The sequence below is a fragment of the Balaenoptera borealis genome (genome assembly GCF_965194805.1).
Source record: "Balaenoptera borealis genome assembly, chromosome: 14".
Classification (NCBI taxonomy): domain Eukaryota; kingdom Metazoa; phylum Chordata; class Mammalia; order Artiodactyla; family Balaenopteridae; genus Balaenoptera; species Balaenoptera borealis.
The window spans coordinates 73191873-73208889 of record NC_138875.1 but is presented as its reverse complement, the minus strand read 5'-3'; the positions used below and the strand labels follow the sequence as shown (position 1 = coordinate 73208889).

General features: G+C 40.5%; 1 protein-coding gene across 2 annotated transcripts in view; it reads right to left on the bottom strand.

The window, feature by feature from the left end:
* The window catches only part of MYO1H (myosin IH), a 112601-nt gene extending 95693 nt beyond the window's left edge, over positions 1 to 16908 (bottom strand). Inside the window, exon 1 of one of the 2 annotated variants that reach the window (XM_082354451.1) lies at positions 9954 to 16908. The gene's annotated coding sequence lies outside the window, so the exon portion shown is untranslated. The remainder of the gene's footprint in view (positions 1 to 9953) is intronic. The other variant, XM_082354450.1, reaches the window with a different exon arrangement.
* Between the last annotated feature and the right edge of the window lie 109 nt (positions 16909 to 17017).

Sequence of the window (17017 nt, the reverse complement as noted above, 5' to 3'; positions counted from 1 at the left end):
GCTCAAGAAGGAATTATTTGCCATCTTGGACTGTTAAAATATGAAAGGTGGGACAACCAAAAGCTCTAAAAATCAACTGGAGACATAGTCCTGCAAACTTTCTAAAATGGATTTCCTACTTCAGACACTGACGGACAGTTCAGTAACAGGATAATAATGAAGAAACACTAAAGTGTATGATACGTGAAGGATTATTTTACAGTAAATTAGAATAATTAACAAAAAATGAATCCCTTCCAACCAGGAAAATTTATCCATGGCATAATGCCATACCCCAAAGCAGCATTTAAATGATGCTTAAGTGAGCAGTCTGTCAAATTATGTCCAGTATTATAATATTCATTAATTTTGAAAGAAAAACTTCTACTGCTACCCACATTCAAAAACAACAACAACAAAACCAACAAACAAAAAAACCAATGCCCTGACATAAACAGAGACAGTCCCAATCCAATGATTATTTTTGGTTTAACAACCCAAGACTACAACTATAAAGCTAGGTGAAACAAAGGGATAAAAATAGTGTGATTTCCTGGAAATCCCACGATGCAATTTCACTTTGAACTTGCAAGCAAATATCCAGGCATGATCTGCATGCAACTGGGTGGCGTTTTGTTCTAGAACGATGGGTCCCAATTAAAAATAATGAGGCTTGTCTCCAGCCGCCAGACCCAATTAGAGATAATAAGGAGTGATATAGTTCCTGAAATAGATTCATTTTTCTCTGATAGACGAATTGGGACAGGGGTCTTGGTCGGGGTCATTGGGATAGGCCTGGCAACAAAACATGGGTCACTCAGGCTTAAGAAGCCCTTACGAATCCAGTTATTAGATAAGGAAGTAGGAATAACACCACAAATCGTTCATTCATCAGCCACTTACACCCCACCACATTCAGATCTACATTGTTAGCCAAACAGGGTGACTATTGATATTAAAAACTTTAAAATAATGACCGTAACATTTAAATGATTGTTTAAAAAAATAGTGGAACGGAAGTGTGGCTGACTTCACGTATGTGTGTATGTTTATGCATGCGTGTATATGTGCACACACATTTGCACTTTTTATTTGGAATAATTGTAGACTTGTAGAAAAGTTGCAGAGACAGTACAGGGAGTTCTTATATAACCTTCGCCTAGTCTCCCTTAATGTTAACATCTTATATAACCTGGCACGTTGATCACAACTAAGAAATGAAATTACCATTTCTGTCAACTACACTTATTAGTCTGGGACTGGGAGAAGAGAGACCAAGATGGTGTGATGGGATTGAAGTAGGGGGACAGGGATGCAGCAGGAAGTAATGCAGAAACATACAAACTGCTGGGGCCCTGGGCAACCGGGACAATAATGGGACCACTCACCAGGTGAAAGAGATCACCTGCACAGGTACAGACAGGCAAGCAGGTTGTGCCCAAGGTATCTGATTACCCTCTTCTGGCAAAGGTTGCTGCGAGCTGACAGGACCTCAGCACAGAAATGTTTTCTAGCAGAGTGTTTACCCTGTAATGAAAAATAGCCATCAAGGATGCAAATGTCTTGTGTAAGCCTTAAAGGAGAGAGAACTAAGGCACTCTCAGGATGGTGCATTTGGAAAGATTCAGTGTGAATCCATCGTCTTCACCCCTAGTTCCCTGAGCAAGATTTTAAACTCTAACAAAATGACAACATTAACACCTATGTAAGAGACATATTGAAAAGGTGTTGTGTTTTGCAAAAATATCTTAATCATAAAGAGGAAAAAAAAGTTTGGCAGAGGGAATTTTTCCAAAGATGGTCACAAGAGTATCTCCCATTCCACCTGCTCTTCTAGATCTTTCCATTCCTCCATCAAAAGGTAGAGTTTCATTCCTCCCTTGAATCTAGGTGGGCTTGTGACTCACTTGTAACCAACAGAATGTGGCAGAAAGGGCACTGTGTGGCTTCAAAGACACAGCCGCCATCAGAGCGGCCCAGCTGCCCCGAGGCTGCCATGCTGTGTGGAAGCCCAGTTATGTGGAGAGGCCGCCTGCGGCCCTTCTGGTTGGCACCTCTCGTCCTCCAGTCTCCCCAGCCAGGTGCCAGACATGAGTGAGCAAGCTTTCAGATAGCTTGAGCCCAGCTATCAAATCACTCCCATCCCAGCCTTCCCAGTCTTCCCAGATGAGGACCCGGATATCAAGGAGCAAAGACAAGCCCATCCCACTGTTCCCTACTGGAATGCATCACCCACGGAATTAGTGAGCATCATAAAAGCATGGTTGTTTGTGCCACAAAATTTGGGGTGGTTTTTTTATTCCCCAGTAGTAACCAAAACAATGAGGCATATACTCTCTTGACTGACCTCCATGGACCAAATCCCAAGACTAGCCATTGCTTTCCATCCCCTGTTGACACCTTGATGACACCCAGGCCTGCTGAACTCTCAGAAGCAGCAGAAGACCTTCTAGAACCTTGTTACATAAGGTCCAGGAACCAGCAGCCTCAGCACCATCTGGGAGGGCTTAGACCTGTACCATCTCAGGCCCCATCCCAGACTTACTGAATCAGAACCTGCCTTTTGATAAGATCCCCCGGTTAAAATAAAGTACTCAGGATTCTGTTTGAGTATCTCAGAATGCATGGCAGACACTGTGCACCAGAGACCAATCAGAGCTCCTTCCGCCGTTGCCTCCTATCTGACAGGATGGAAATGTAAAATGCTGGGTTTTCCAGGCTCCCTTGCAGCTAGGGGAGGCAACACGGCCCATATTTAGCCAAAGAGCTACAAGTGGGAGTGCCTGGGAGAGGCTTTCAGGAAATCTTTTAAAGAAGGAAGATCCAATTTATGTATAGGTCTTTCAACGCATCACTAAACATTTTTAAAACATATCCGGTTCTCTGCTTTTAATTGCTGTACAGTATTCCAGGTATAGATCCACCTTGTTCAACCCATCCATTTCCCTAATGATAGATACTTAGGTCATTTCCAGCTCACCACTCCCCAAATACCAGCATGATTAACATCTCAGATGTGTTCTCTTTTGAACATACACTCAAGTCCTCTCAGGAGTGTATGCCCAGGAGTGAGACTACTGGGTCATAAGGCACCTAAGAACATAATTTCATTGCATTCTGCAAAACCCTTTTCTAGAATGATCTTAGAAGTCAGTTTGTCCTTCCTTCAATAATGCATTACGGCTCTTGTTTCTCTGTATCATTGCCTTTCCTTGGTACTTTCAGGCTTTACAATCTTTGCCAGTCTCATGGGTATAAAGCGGTATTCTATTGCAGTTTACTTTGTATTACTGATTATTTGTGAAGTTAGAGAGAATGATTAACCACAAATGTTTATTAGCTAGTCGGTTTCACCTTTATTAGCCAGTCAGAGAAATTTTCTCACATGCATGAGTGCATTTCTGGGTCTCTATTCTTCTTCACTGTTCATGTGTGCTTTCATTATGCCTTAAGAGTGTGGATTAATAATTGATTGGAATTTTATCAAACGGTTTAATTAAGGAGAACTGACATATTTACAATGCTAAATTATCACCTCCAAGTCATTAGGGAAATGCAAATCAAAATACAATGAGATATCACTTCACACCCATTAGGATGGTTATTATTTAAAAAAAAAAAAACCACACAAAATAAGTGTTGGTGAAGATGTGGAGAAATTGGAACCCTTGTACACTGCTGGTAGGACTGTAAAATGGTACAACTGCTATGGCAAACGGTATGGAAGTTCCACAAAATATTAAAAATAGAATTAGCATACAATCCAGCAGTTCCAATTCTGGGTATATATCCCAAAGAATTCAAAGCAGGGACTCAAACAGATATTTGCACACCCATGATCCTACCAGCATTACTCAAAACAGCCAAAAGGTGGAAGCTATCTAAATGTTCATTGATGAATGAATGGATAAACAAAAATGTGGTGTGTCTACACACACACACACACACACACACACACACACACAGGATGATTACTCAGCCTTAAAAAGGAAGAAAATGCTGACACATGCTGCAACATGGCTAAAACTTAAAGACTTTACACTAAGTGAAATAAGCCAGATTCAAAAGCACAAATGAGGTACAGAATAGTCAGATTCATAGAGAGAGAGAGTAGAATGCTTGTTGCCAGAGACTGGAGGCAGTTAGTGTCTGATGGGTACAGAGTTTCAGCTGGGGAAGAGGAAAAGAATTCTGGAGATGAATGGTGGTGATAGTTATACAACAATGTGAATGTACTTAATGCTACAGAACTGTACACTTATAAATGGTTAAGAAGGTAAATTTTATTTATTTTACCACCATAAATAAATTATCTCATGCATGAAAAATTGTCTCTCTCTCCATTTATTCTCATCTTGTTTCTAGATCTTTCAAAGTTTTAAAACTATTCTCCATTAAAGTGTTTTGCAACAATGAACTATCAGATAGAGAAATTAGGAAAATGATCCCATTTACAATAGCATCAAAAATAATAAAGTGCTTAGGAATAAATGTAACCAAGTAGGTGAAAGATCTGTACATTGAAAACTACAACACATTGAAATAAATTACACACACAAATAAATGGAAAGATATTTCATGTTCATGGATTGGAAGAATTAATATTGTTAAAATGTCTGTACTACTCAAAGCAAACTACAGATGCAATGCAAAATTCCTATCAAAATTACAACGGCTTTTTTTTTTCTTTTTAGAGATAGAAAAAAAAAATCCTGAAATTTGTACAGAACCACAAAAGACCCTCATAGCCAAAATAATATTGAGAAAGACAAGCAAAACTGGAGGCATTATGCTTCCTGATTTCAAACTATATTACAAAGCCACAGTAGTCAAAACGTGTGGTATCAGCATTAAAACAGACACATAGATCAATGGAACAAATAGAGAGCCCACAAATAAACCCATACATATATGGTCAATTAATTTATAACAAAGGCACCAGGAATATACAGTGGGGAAATGACAATCTCTTCAATAAATGGTGTTGGGAAAACTGGACAGCCATGTGCAAAAGAAAGAAACTGGACTCCTATCTTACACTGTACCAAAAAAAAAAAAAAAAATCAACTCAGTATGGATTAACTTAAACATAAGACCTAAAACTGTAAAACTCTTCAAAGAAAACATAGGGGATAAACTCCTTGACACTGGTCTTGGCAACGATGTTTTAGATTTGATACCAAAAGCAAAGCAGCAAAAGCAAAAATAAATAAAGTGGGAGTAAAACAAACTAAAAATCTGCACAGCAAAGAAAACTAGCAAGAAAATGAAAAGGCAACTTACAGAATGGGAGAAAATATTTGCAAACCTCCTATCTGATAAGAGTTTAATATCTAAAATATACAAGGAACTCATACAACTCATAGCAAAAAACAAAAAACCCAATTAAAAAGTGGGCAAAAGACCTGAATAGACATTTTTCCAAGAAAGATGTACAGATGGCCAACAGGTACATGAAAAGATGCTCAACATCATTAATCATCAGGGAAATGCAAATCAAAACCACGATGAGGTATCATCTCACACTTGTTAGAATAGCTCTCATCAAAAAGACAAAAGATAACAAATGCTAGCAAGAATGTGTGGAAAAGGGAACCCTTGTGCACTGTTTGTGGGAATGTAAACTGATACAGTCACTAGGGAAAACAGTATGGAAATTCCTCAAGAAATTAAAAATAGAACTGTATGACCCAGCAATCCCACTTCTGGTTATATATCTGAAGGAAACGAAATCACTCTCTTGTTGAGATATCTGCACCCCCTTGTTTATTGAAGCATTATTCACCATAGCCAAGGTATAGAAACAACCCAAATGTCTGTTGACAGATGAATGGATAAACTCAGTGTGCTATATACACACAATGGAATATTATTCAGCCTCAGAAGGAAATCCTGCCATTTTCGACATCATGGATAAAGCTAGAGGACATTATGTGAAGTGAAGTATGCCAGACAGAGAAAGACAAATACTGCATAGTATCACTTACATGTGAAATCTTAAAAAAACATAAAAAGACAAACTCAAAGAAACAGAGTGAAAAGTGGTTGCCGGGGTTGGGGACTGGGGTTAATAGGGCGAGGTTGGTAAAGGGTACACATTTTCAGCTACAAAATGAATAGTCTGAAGATCTAATGAAAAACATGGTGACTATAGTTGATAACACTGTCTTATATAATTAAAATTTGCTGAAAGTAGATCTTAAATGTTTTCACACACAAAAAAGGTAAGTATGTGAGGTGATTTGTTAATTAACTTGATGGGGGGGGAATCCTTTCACAACGTCTATGTTTATCAAATCATCACATTGTATACTTTAAATCTTCCAATTGTCAATTATACCTCAATAAAACTAAAAAAAGTTTTGGATTCATTTCATTCTTTTTAGTGGCATATAACATGTGTTGATTGACTGATTGAGGTAAGAACATTTAGCATGAGTTTTACCCTCTTAAATTTTTAACTGTGTAACACAGTGTTGTTAAGTGTATTTTACTGGCACAGTGTTCTACAGACACCTTACCGCATCCTACACCTTTCCAGGCCCCTCTCCCACAAGGAGCCCAATTCTTTCTCGTTATTTTCCAGACCAGAGGAAATCAGGTGGATAAACAAGGTTTTGGTGATTTAACAACTGAATTTTAAAACACCAACAAGGAATGAGATAAAAGCATAAAAGAATGGCTTCACACCACCCTGGACAACCGGAAGGCAGATTATTTGGAAAGAAAAACAGGCAACTAACTGGACTGCTCTTGTACCCAGGATCTTGCCAAGTGCCAGATCCTAGGGAGCTACCCTTTCACCAGAAGACCCTGTCTGTAGGTCTTGGAAAAAAGAAGGAGGAAGTCTGCATTTCCCCATTCTGAGACCTAAAGGTGTGTTTGAATAGTAACAGCTAGTTTTTATTTGTCTAAGAGAGGAGAGTAGACATACAGTAGATAATCCAGGAATGCTTTCTATGTGCTTACAGGATGTAATCAGCAACATCCAACTACATGCACATTCCTTCTACCCTCTGCCCTTGGGACCAACAGACCTTGGCTTCCATCTGCTTGTCTGCTCCTTAGACCCAGCTGGGTGGGAAAGATACCAAGATGGCCAGAATTGGGAGAGACTGCTAACTAGGATTGTTTTCAGCTGATGGGGGGCTCTGTTCTAATTTGAGAGGCAATGAGGAGCTCTTAGACCATGATGTGTCCTATGATCATTGACAGGTGGGTAAGCTCAACTCAAGTTATTTTGCTTTCTGTCCCCCTTAGCTTTCTCCTGACTAGGACAGTTGTGAGCAGGTCATGAGGGGCATCTTGGTTAACAGTCATCAGCGTGGCTAATGGTGAATCTGCTCTCTCGTTCACCATCAACATCGTACACATGGAGAGCCTGTAAAGGCCTTAAAAGTTACACACACCAAATAGATGAAAATCAACACAGTGAATAAGCTCAACATCTAGATCAGTGCTGCCAATAGAACTTCCTATAACGATGGTAATGATCTGGATCTGCATTGTGCAATATGGTAGCCATCAAGCACTTGAGATGTGGCTAATGAACAAGCAACAAATTTAAATTTTAATTCATTTTAAATTTAAATAGCCCCATGTGGCTATTGACTACTATATGAGACAGTGAAGGTTTTGTTTTTTAAATCTGTTCCTTTCCTCCCCAGTCTTACAATAGTCCAATGGTTCTCAGCCAGGGGCAACTTTGCCCCTGAAACCCAGGAGTCATTTATCATTGGAGGTATTTTTGGTTTCATCATGGGGGGTGGGGTGTCACTGGCATCCAGTGGGTAGATACCAGGGGTGCTGCTAAACATCCTACAAAGCACAGGACAGCTCCACACCCCCAAACAGAGAATCAACAAGCCCAAATGTTAACAACATCAAGGCTGAGAATCCTTCTCTAGTCTTGTTTATGGTAAGCAAAGCTTTTCATAATTTGTACAACTGCTATATTCATTTTCTTGATTTTTCAAAAAATGTATTAAATTATGGTAAAACACATAAAATGTGTGGGGGTAAAACACATAAAATGGCAACTACCATTCTACTCTCCGTCTCTGTGAATTTGACTGTTTCTAGGCACCTCATATAAGTGGAAAGATGCACTGTTTGTCTTTTTGTGATGGTTTATTTCACTTAGTATAATGTCTTCAAGGTTCATCCATGTTGTAGCATGTGTCAGAATTTCCTTCCTTTTTAAGGCTGAATACTATTAAGTTCTGTTTATCCGTTCATCCACTGGTGGACACGTGGGTTGCTTCTACCTCTTGACTCTTTTCCATAACGCTGTGAACATGGATGTGTCATTTACTTGATTTAAAATAAACTGGGAATGATTTTAAACTTACAGAAAAGTTGCAAAGATTATACAGAGAGCTCTCATCTGTCCCTCATCTAGTTTCCTCCATTATTATTTCATATTACCATGGTACATTGTCACAACTAAGAAACCAAAGGTGGGACATTTCTATTAACTGCACTCCAGACTTAATTCAGATTTTACCAGTTTTTTTCCACTAATGCCCTCTTCTTCTTCCAGGATCCAACCCAGGACACCACACTGCCTTTAGTCGTCATCCCCACCCAGTTCCCTCTGGGCTGGGACAGTTTCTCGTTCTTTGTTTTTCATGACCACGATGGTTTTAAAGGGCACGGGTCAGGTATTTTGTAGAATGTGCCTCAATTTGGGTTTGTCTGTTCTTCTCATCAGTAGAGCAAAGTTAGAGATTTAGAAGGAATACCATAGAGGTGAAGTGCATCTCATCGCATCCTATCCCATTCCATCAGGGACACATGGGATCCACATGACATCACTGACATTAACCTTCATCACTTGGTTAAGGTTGTATGGGCCAGGCTGCTTCCCTGTAACGTTACTATTTTTCCCTCTCTATACACTGTTATTCGGAGGTGAGTCGTTAAGACCAGCCCAGTGGGGAAGGGGGAGAAAAGGGGAGAGAACTAATATCCGCCTCCTGGAGGAGAGAGTATGTAAATACATTATTTGGGATCTTCCGTTAAGAATATTTCTCGTTTCTCCCCCATTTATCTTTTTTTTTTTTCAATCATTTATGTCGGTACATACTCATGGATATTTATTTTACACTTTAGGTTAGACTCCAATTTTTTTGTTTGTTTTGGCCATCCCTTGCTTTTCTAAACAGTATATCAACAACTATGTATCTTGCACTTGATACTTTAACATGTTTCAAACCTGATAGGCTTTTTCCAAGGAATGAGTCTTACCTCAATGTTACTAATATCATTGATATTTATGACAATAAAGGCCACATTGATCATTCTGAACAAGCTCCTATCCACCCCAGCGCCTGAGAAACAGAGCTGAACTAAGAGCCAGTTGCCAAAGCACCTCTAGAATAATCCTGAGACGCTTACAAGCGTCCCCTCAAGATGGGGTTGCCAAAGCCTTCTGGGAGGGTAATTAATTGGTCCAATAGAGGACATGGTCGTTATCACTCAGCTGGCCCATCTCTGTCACAAATCCCTGGGTTCAGGAAAAGCAATAAAACCCGTGTGGGGTGCACGTGCCTAAAAGCAAGACAGTTTCTGGAGTCAGACATACAGTGTTCACTCGTACTTTTGTTTTGAGCTCTGTAACAAAACGGCGTTTGGAAACAATACTTAGGATAAACAGTTCATTTGGATATAAGGTTTTGCTTTGTTTTTGAGGAACAAATCCTAAACAGCCAAGAGAATTGCCTTAAACTCTTGTAGGCATTCAGGCTTTCGGGTTTTCTTCTGAGACAACGTATTCTCCTGATTGGAAAGTTATTTCTCACCTTTACCTCTGAAATCAAACCAGAGATTTGGAGGGAGAACTTATGTGGTTGTATATAGACATTGCCTATGAATCTTAATTACCACTGAAATGGTTATGCTCTGATTTTAAAATTTTGTGAACAGTTATTTTAAGAATACAAATAGTTTAAAAAGAAAACAGGCTTACTTACCTAGTTCAGAGTCCCAAGGACACACTGGCTGGTCACTTACTGTAACGTGGTCTGGATTCAAGACTGTGTGTACGAGGGTGCCGTTTTCACTCTCAACATTAAGTATGTCAAGGGGTTTTCAGTCTGTGGCTCTGCGGACTGACAGTTTCAAAATCAGGGGCATTGTATTGATCTTTAGGAGTCCTTTTCATTTCTGGTGCAGATTAATTTCTGAAGTAGAGAACCCTCCCTAGCCCCCAGTCCATGCAGCACAGGATGACTTTCTTCCCGGCAATTAGTGAATAGCAGGTATTGGTTTTGATAACCAGCTCTCTGGGCTGGGCACATCTGCCAAATTCCCACTGCATGTCCCACTATGAAGTTGCTCTTTACAGGAATTCTAGTGGAATTTACAAGAGTTAAAGCTAAGCACACTGAGAGGATGCTTCTGCATAGGCACTTGGTAGGTTTCAGAGCACACAGAAGGCACTGCAGATCATGGCACAGGCTAGGTGATGAGACGCAGGCACCCTTAGGGACTGAGCATCTCAAACAAGTCAGGCGCTAGGACCTCCACCGCATTTCTCCAGGCTGAAGTTGTGGAGGTCTTTTTGTCCGTTACACCCATGCATGTAATCAGCGATTGTTCCTATTGTAAATCCCAGATTCACCATCTGTATGTTCCAAAGGGCTGGGTGATTGTTAATATCCTGTCCCTATGGGATTAATCTCAAATTTCACACTAAATGATTTTTAAGTATAATTTGTTACAATGATACAACATTACCATTTCTAAAACAAACAGCCAGGATTGTTACCTTGCAATAAAAAGCAAAAAGTTTGTGTGCTACTGTTTTACATTCACTTCTCTTTAGACACAAATAGAGGTATGGGAAAAAAAACAAAAAAAAAACCCAGCCCAGAACCTTGGGAAAGGGTTTTAAGTAAGGGAACACACTGCTTTTTTATTCCTGGTGAACAGGATCTGAACGTGCGGTAGTGATAAAAGTAAGAGAGTTCTCTGAGCAGTCTTTAAAAACCACTCAGGGTTGTCTGGTGTTTGCAGCAAAAAGAAACTTACAGTAAAAAATCCAAGTTTGGATCCTCTATTGAGCAAAGAACTGTTAAAAGCTTTTTGTAGACAAATGAGGAGCCTCCAAAATCAGTCTGTGATATTAAAAAGAGCTGGCTTGAAGTGTGCAGAGAATATTCTTTTTCACGTCTTGGTTTGTTACACAAAAGGTGTTACTCCAATCAAAAGTTAACGCTACGAATTTCAAAATATATTGTCCAAAAGAGCATATTATGAGATAAAGTCTAACCACAGCCAGGATACCAAATATTGAGACATTTTTGCCTACTTTACTAAGAATGAAGCCTTTCCACTAGACTGAAACACATACAGCAATTTTATTTTCCCGAACTTTTTAGGGTGGGTTCAAATGTTCCCTTTTATGGATCAGATGGTGGAGATGTTGGAACCAGTTCCAGTTACAAAGTTCGCTCAACTTCATTTTTATTATAATCTACCCCATAAACTAAATGTATGACACCTATGGGACCTGTGCGGCGACCAGCAATTCCCTGGGATGTAGCTACATCCTTCTCAGTGGGATGTGCCTTGTCCCAAGCCATGCATCATTTAAAAAGATGCCTAAAAGGGCCTGCCTATTAGAAACCACTCAGTGCAGAAGTGTAGGAGGGTGGGGTCCTGCTACCACTTCTTCCCCATCCCCTGACACCGTCAGGTGCAATAGCTAAAGTGAGCCAAATCAGCGTTATTTCCTCCTGTCTCATATGGGTGCAATCACAGCCCCCCCCGCCCCCCGCCGCACCATTGTAAGGACCAAGAAAGATGTACAAAGCACTTAGCACATCATCCAGCAGAATAAGTTTTCCAAAAAGGATACCTTATTATTTTTTATTAGCTACTGACAATCTTTCTGAGGTTCTGACAGCATCACGGGCACAAAAACCATTTTACTTTTGTCTTCATTATTATAAGAAAACAAAGAGCCAAGAAAAACATGGTCAGAGACCAATGGCAAAGACCTTGGCCTTGGGGTTGGGCGGTAAGGAATGGTGGAGCCTGTGGCAAACTGGAAAGCACATGATCCTCCCTCTAACGGGGGTGGGGGGTGGGCAGCGACATTCAGTCCGAGCTGAGGGCTCCCTCCTGGGATTGTGGGCCTAGCACGGCCAACTTTTCAGATTTTTCAAGAAAAGCTGGAAATCACAGCTTGAAGGATTTTGAAATGCTGGCTTCTAATTCAAGTTTTTAAAAAGAAAGCCCATGAGCCAAACAAAGCCTGTCTGTGGCTGCGTGTGGCCTGCAGACCCCTGGTTAAGGATGCCTGCTAGAAACCAATAGAAAAAGACATACAAAGAAAACAGAATATAGAATAGAGTGATCGTCACAGTTCTGTCTAATAATGCAGACTCAGATGTGGAATGGTACATTAATTGCACCCATAATATAGATCTAGAGGCTGCAGCAATATACCCTGTACAATGAGAATATACATATACACACACGACAAAGTATGCAAAGTGGCCAGATTAAATCAATTATAGAATTCAGGGGCCAGAGCTTTCCCCACATGGTGATTGCTGAATGGGATTTCCTGGTGGATAAATGAAACAAAGGGCTTAGATTGGGTAAAAGTATGGATTGGGGCGGAAGATAACGATCTTGGATATTTTTTTTGTACCTAAAACAGCATTATCTTGAGGGAGCCTAAACTAAATTCTCCCTGGATGCCAGAAAAAGGCTGTCCAACCTTTCAGATTACGAGAGAACTGTAGTAAATCCAGACTACTGATGGTTGAGAGAGCTTCCCAGAGTAACTCAGTTGATTCCTTATTTGCTTCAGCAGAATCTAGCTACAGAACAATTAAGAACCTTTAGGAACACAAACTCACCTGGAAATACAGCCCGTCGTTGGTTGAGCATCTTCTATACATTAAGTGCTATTTCCAAGCCTCACACAGCCCTGACAGATGGGTGTTGTTTGTTTTTTCAAAATAGGGAAACAAAATTACGGGAATAACTCACCCCAAAACTACTCAAAAGGGAGGGGCAGCACTGAGACTTGAACCCTGGCTGGCCTCACAGCTGAGCCATTACAAAGTCCCCCTCCTAGAGTGCTGTCATCACATTTAGAGTCTGCAGGGAATGGGTGATTCTAAATATTCTAATTCATATGGAATTGCTATGTTAAAATGCCTGTGATTATTTACTTTCCAAAAATAAAATATGCTTAAGGTCAAGATTATGCCAAACAATTAGATATGTCTTTTTTTATTCAGAAAGTATCTCAGAGTTTTTCAGGGCCGGATAAATGAGCATTACATCAATGAGCATTATGATAATGTAGATAGCCATACCAGCCAAGAGATAACCCAGCTTTTTAAAATATTTGTATTCTAGGAGCCCGTTTTAGTCTCTAAAGTCTTTGTGTTTTTAAACTGAAGCCAAATAGAAAGACAACTGGCCAATAGTTTCAATGTGGTCACTGCCAAGATACATACATTGAAATTGATACCGGATTTTAAGGTTTTTTTTTTCAAAGCATTTATTTTATTTTCGTACTCTGAATTATCACGATTAGCTGTAATTAAGTTTGTTAAAACAACAGAAACTTGCTTGTTCATGTTCAACAGAAAAATTGCTACTTGTGTACATGGACTTGGCACTGACATCCTAGGATGAGGTGTAGAACTCCATGGAATTTCGGCACTGGGTGAGCCTCAGAGCTCTAATCCGACTTGCCTCTGGTTTGTGAATCCCCCTTCACCTCTTCTTAACCTCTGCATCAGCAGCTGGGTCAAGGGCACTTTCTACCATCAGAGGAGACAGGCCAGCCTGGGACTGCTCTTAGTGTTAGCAAGTTTTTCCTTATCCCGGTTAAAATAAGCCCTGGAACCTACAACCCAGTGATCTCAACTTGGCTTTGGGGAAGTCGCAGACCAAAAAAGCCTCTGGGTTTTATTCTTTCAACACTCAAATTCTCAAAAGAAAAAAAATTCATAAAAGGAATGCCTAGACATTGCCAAAACAACAACTAAACTAGGTTGTTATAAAGGGGAGGAGGAAAGCTCCAACAACCTGCTTGGAGCACATTCAAGGGTCCCACTCAATAAAAGGCTGAATTTATTAGCTACCAAGCACCTTTCTGAGGAGTAGGACAGGGCAGTGATTGAACTGGTGGAAGCAATAGGGTACCAACAAGATATAAAAACCTTAGAGTACTCCCTTCCTGGAAACCTCCAAGGGTTTAGCATCCTTTTATTAAATAAGACGTATGCCAACAATTATAAGTGGTATTATCCTCTACAAGCGCACTCCCAAAGAACCATAATACACATATCAGTCATGCTAACAAGAGCAAAAGAGATCAACGGCCAGCGTACTTTCATGATCTCCCACAGAAAAAACCCATTCTGTCCTCCCATCTGCAGAAGCTGTGTTTAGACATCAAACAGGGGCTTCACAGCGCCGTGGAACCGACATCTTAGGAAATCAGAATCAGAAGTTACTTTTAGAGGCGGCATCAACCTTGGGGAGTGAATACTGGGTAAGCTTTCTGTTGAGAACTTTCTTATGAGAAAATGCCACCTGACTAGATTTTGCAATTGACAAAGCAAGAAAAAAATTTTTTTTTAAGCCTGTAAGTCTCCTGCTTGCCAGCCACAGTCCAGGGTGCTGTGGCCTAGACGGGTTATTCTAGTATAATCATTCGTGAAAAAGCACCTTGACATTTCTGCTTCAAAGATATGCCCTGTGGTTCACTACACCAGCCAGTGAATCAGGGTGGGAGAAAGAGAAGTGATTATTTATTGCTACAAATCATATATTCCTGACCATACGCCCTTTGCCCCCTCACTACCGGAAAATCAGAACAATAAGCAAAGCAAAAGTCAAGAACTTAGGAAAAAGAAGAAATAGTCATAGCCTGTAATAATATCAAGCTGCTTTTTGGTCAAACAAAGCCTGCTTTAAACTTGCTAAGTGAGTGAGTAGTTTTTAATCCTTCAATAGCAGCACTGTTCCTACACGCTGCCTATGAGGAACTGGTCTTCCCAGTTATGACTGAGTTGGTTTTAAGCTCATCAACAACATCTCAAACAAACATTTCTTACGTAGCCTTGGGCACCCTAGCTCTGAACAGACCGGGCAAATAATCTACTGCTTAACTCCCAGAACTTCAGAAATACCAGCCCAAGTTGGAACATTCTCTGTTACGTCAAACCAGAGAGTAAGCAGAAAAGCCATATACCTATTGTTTTTGCTCCCTTCTGCCTTTCCTTTATAATCAGAGGACTGATGAACTGTTGAGCCTTTTGGAAAGCTTGCTAGCAGGGAAGCAGATCCATTTGCAAAATCAGAATCGATCTGAGGCTCTCCGTAGCCAGAAGCAAATGATAAGGTGCTATATAGCCATGGAAACAGGTGAATTTCACATTCTTTCATTTAAAAAAGAAAAAAGGGTAGTATTGGCCATCTATATGTAATTCAGTAAGATCACCTGGTACAGGTACCCATATTTATTCAATCAGAGAATCACCCGAGACTCTTGTTACAAAACAAGAATTCCCCAGCTCTTCCCTTTTATGGTTCTAATTTCACCCCAGGTGACTCTTATAATTCAGCAGGCTTGAGAAATACCATACATTTATAAAAGGGAAAATACATTAACCTAACAAAAGAAGGATTTCTGCTAAGTTACCTGGGTTTTCTGAATAACTCTAACAGTAGGCGTTTGAGTGGCAATATTGTCACCAACCAAGCCTGAAGCAAAGAACTCAAAAGCTCACCTCTTTAGGGAAATGATACAGTTGCTAACCAAAAATCCCTGCAGAGAGGCCAAGTTCCTAAGGAAAAAAGGGGGATTTTGAGGACTGCCCAGAACAAACTGAACCTCTATTTTTAAAAAATGTTTTATTTTAGTGAAAGGTCTTTTGCTCTTTTTTCTCCATAGTGCATGAGTCTACAGAACTCAGATTGTCTACCTTTTATTTTAAAAGCTTTACTGACTCCACCAGGTTTCAGAAGGGAGACTTTCCAAACCACTCTAAAGATATAAAATTATACCTGGAGGAAAAGGACTGTTACTTCAAAAGGAGGTTGTCACATCAACCCCCCACCCCTCCCACACTATTTACTGACAACTCCATTAAGGATTAACAGAAATAAACCCAAATGCTTTCAATGCTTACAACTTAACCTCTGAATTAATTGGAGGTCATTCGGGGACATTCAAAGCAATGTAAACTACATTGCTACATTAGTAACGTAGTAAACTACATTACTACAATGTAAACTAGAACCGGTCAAAATACACATTTTCAATATATGCAGGTCGCAGAGAGATGAAAACTGAGACAGTTCATGACCATGACCTTAACTAACATCTGTAAATAACATTCTCCCCCCTAGAGAATGCAAGCTGATCTATTTACTTCTGGAAGAGAAGAAAGGAGCAAGGGCGCCCAGGTGCTACAAGAAAACCATTCGGGACATGGAGCAGCGCCAAGGTCACAGCCCACCTGAATGAAAAATGAAATCCAGGTACTGTACACCCAGCCTAGGCAGTCCCGGCTCCTTCTTGAAAGTAAACAGTGGGTCGGAAAGGCTTCCCAACCACAGGTGCGGAGACGCGGTTCCCCTGCCCGCTACGGGATAAATAAACAACGTGAGGACAGCCTGGAGAAACCCAAGAAGCACTGGATGCCCGGCCTGACTCGGCCAGAGGCGCAGATTTGAGCCGAATATCCACGTGCAGGGGCAGAGGCTGTGGAGTCGCCGTGGCCTAGTCTGAATCCCCACTCTGCCCGTGCGCCCTTGTCCACGCATTACCGCCCAGAGCTTCAGTTTCCCTCTGTGCCAAAAGCGGAGCATCCTCTCCCCTAAGGGGCTGGTGTGAAGGATAAACGAGGCGGCAGAACTAAGCAAATAAAGGATGACTGTGACTATTATTGCTGTTGTTATCATTTCAAACTATTCCAATATAGGCTCAAGAGGGAGGGAGTCGAAAATGCAAACTTTCTCGGAGGATCAAACTAACTCAAGCCCCACTTCTAAG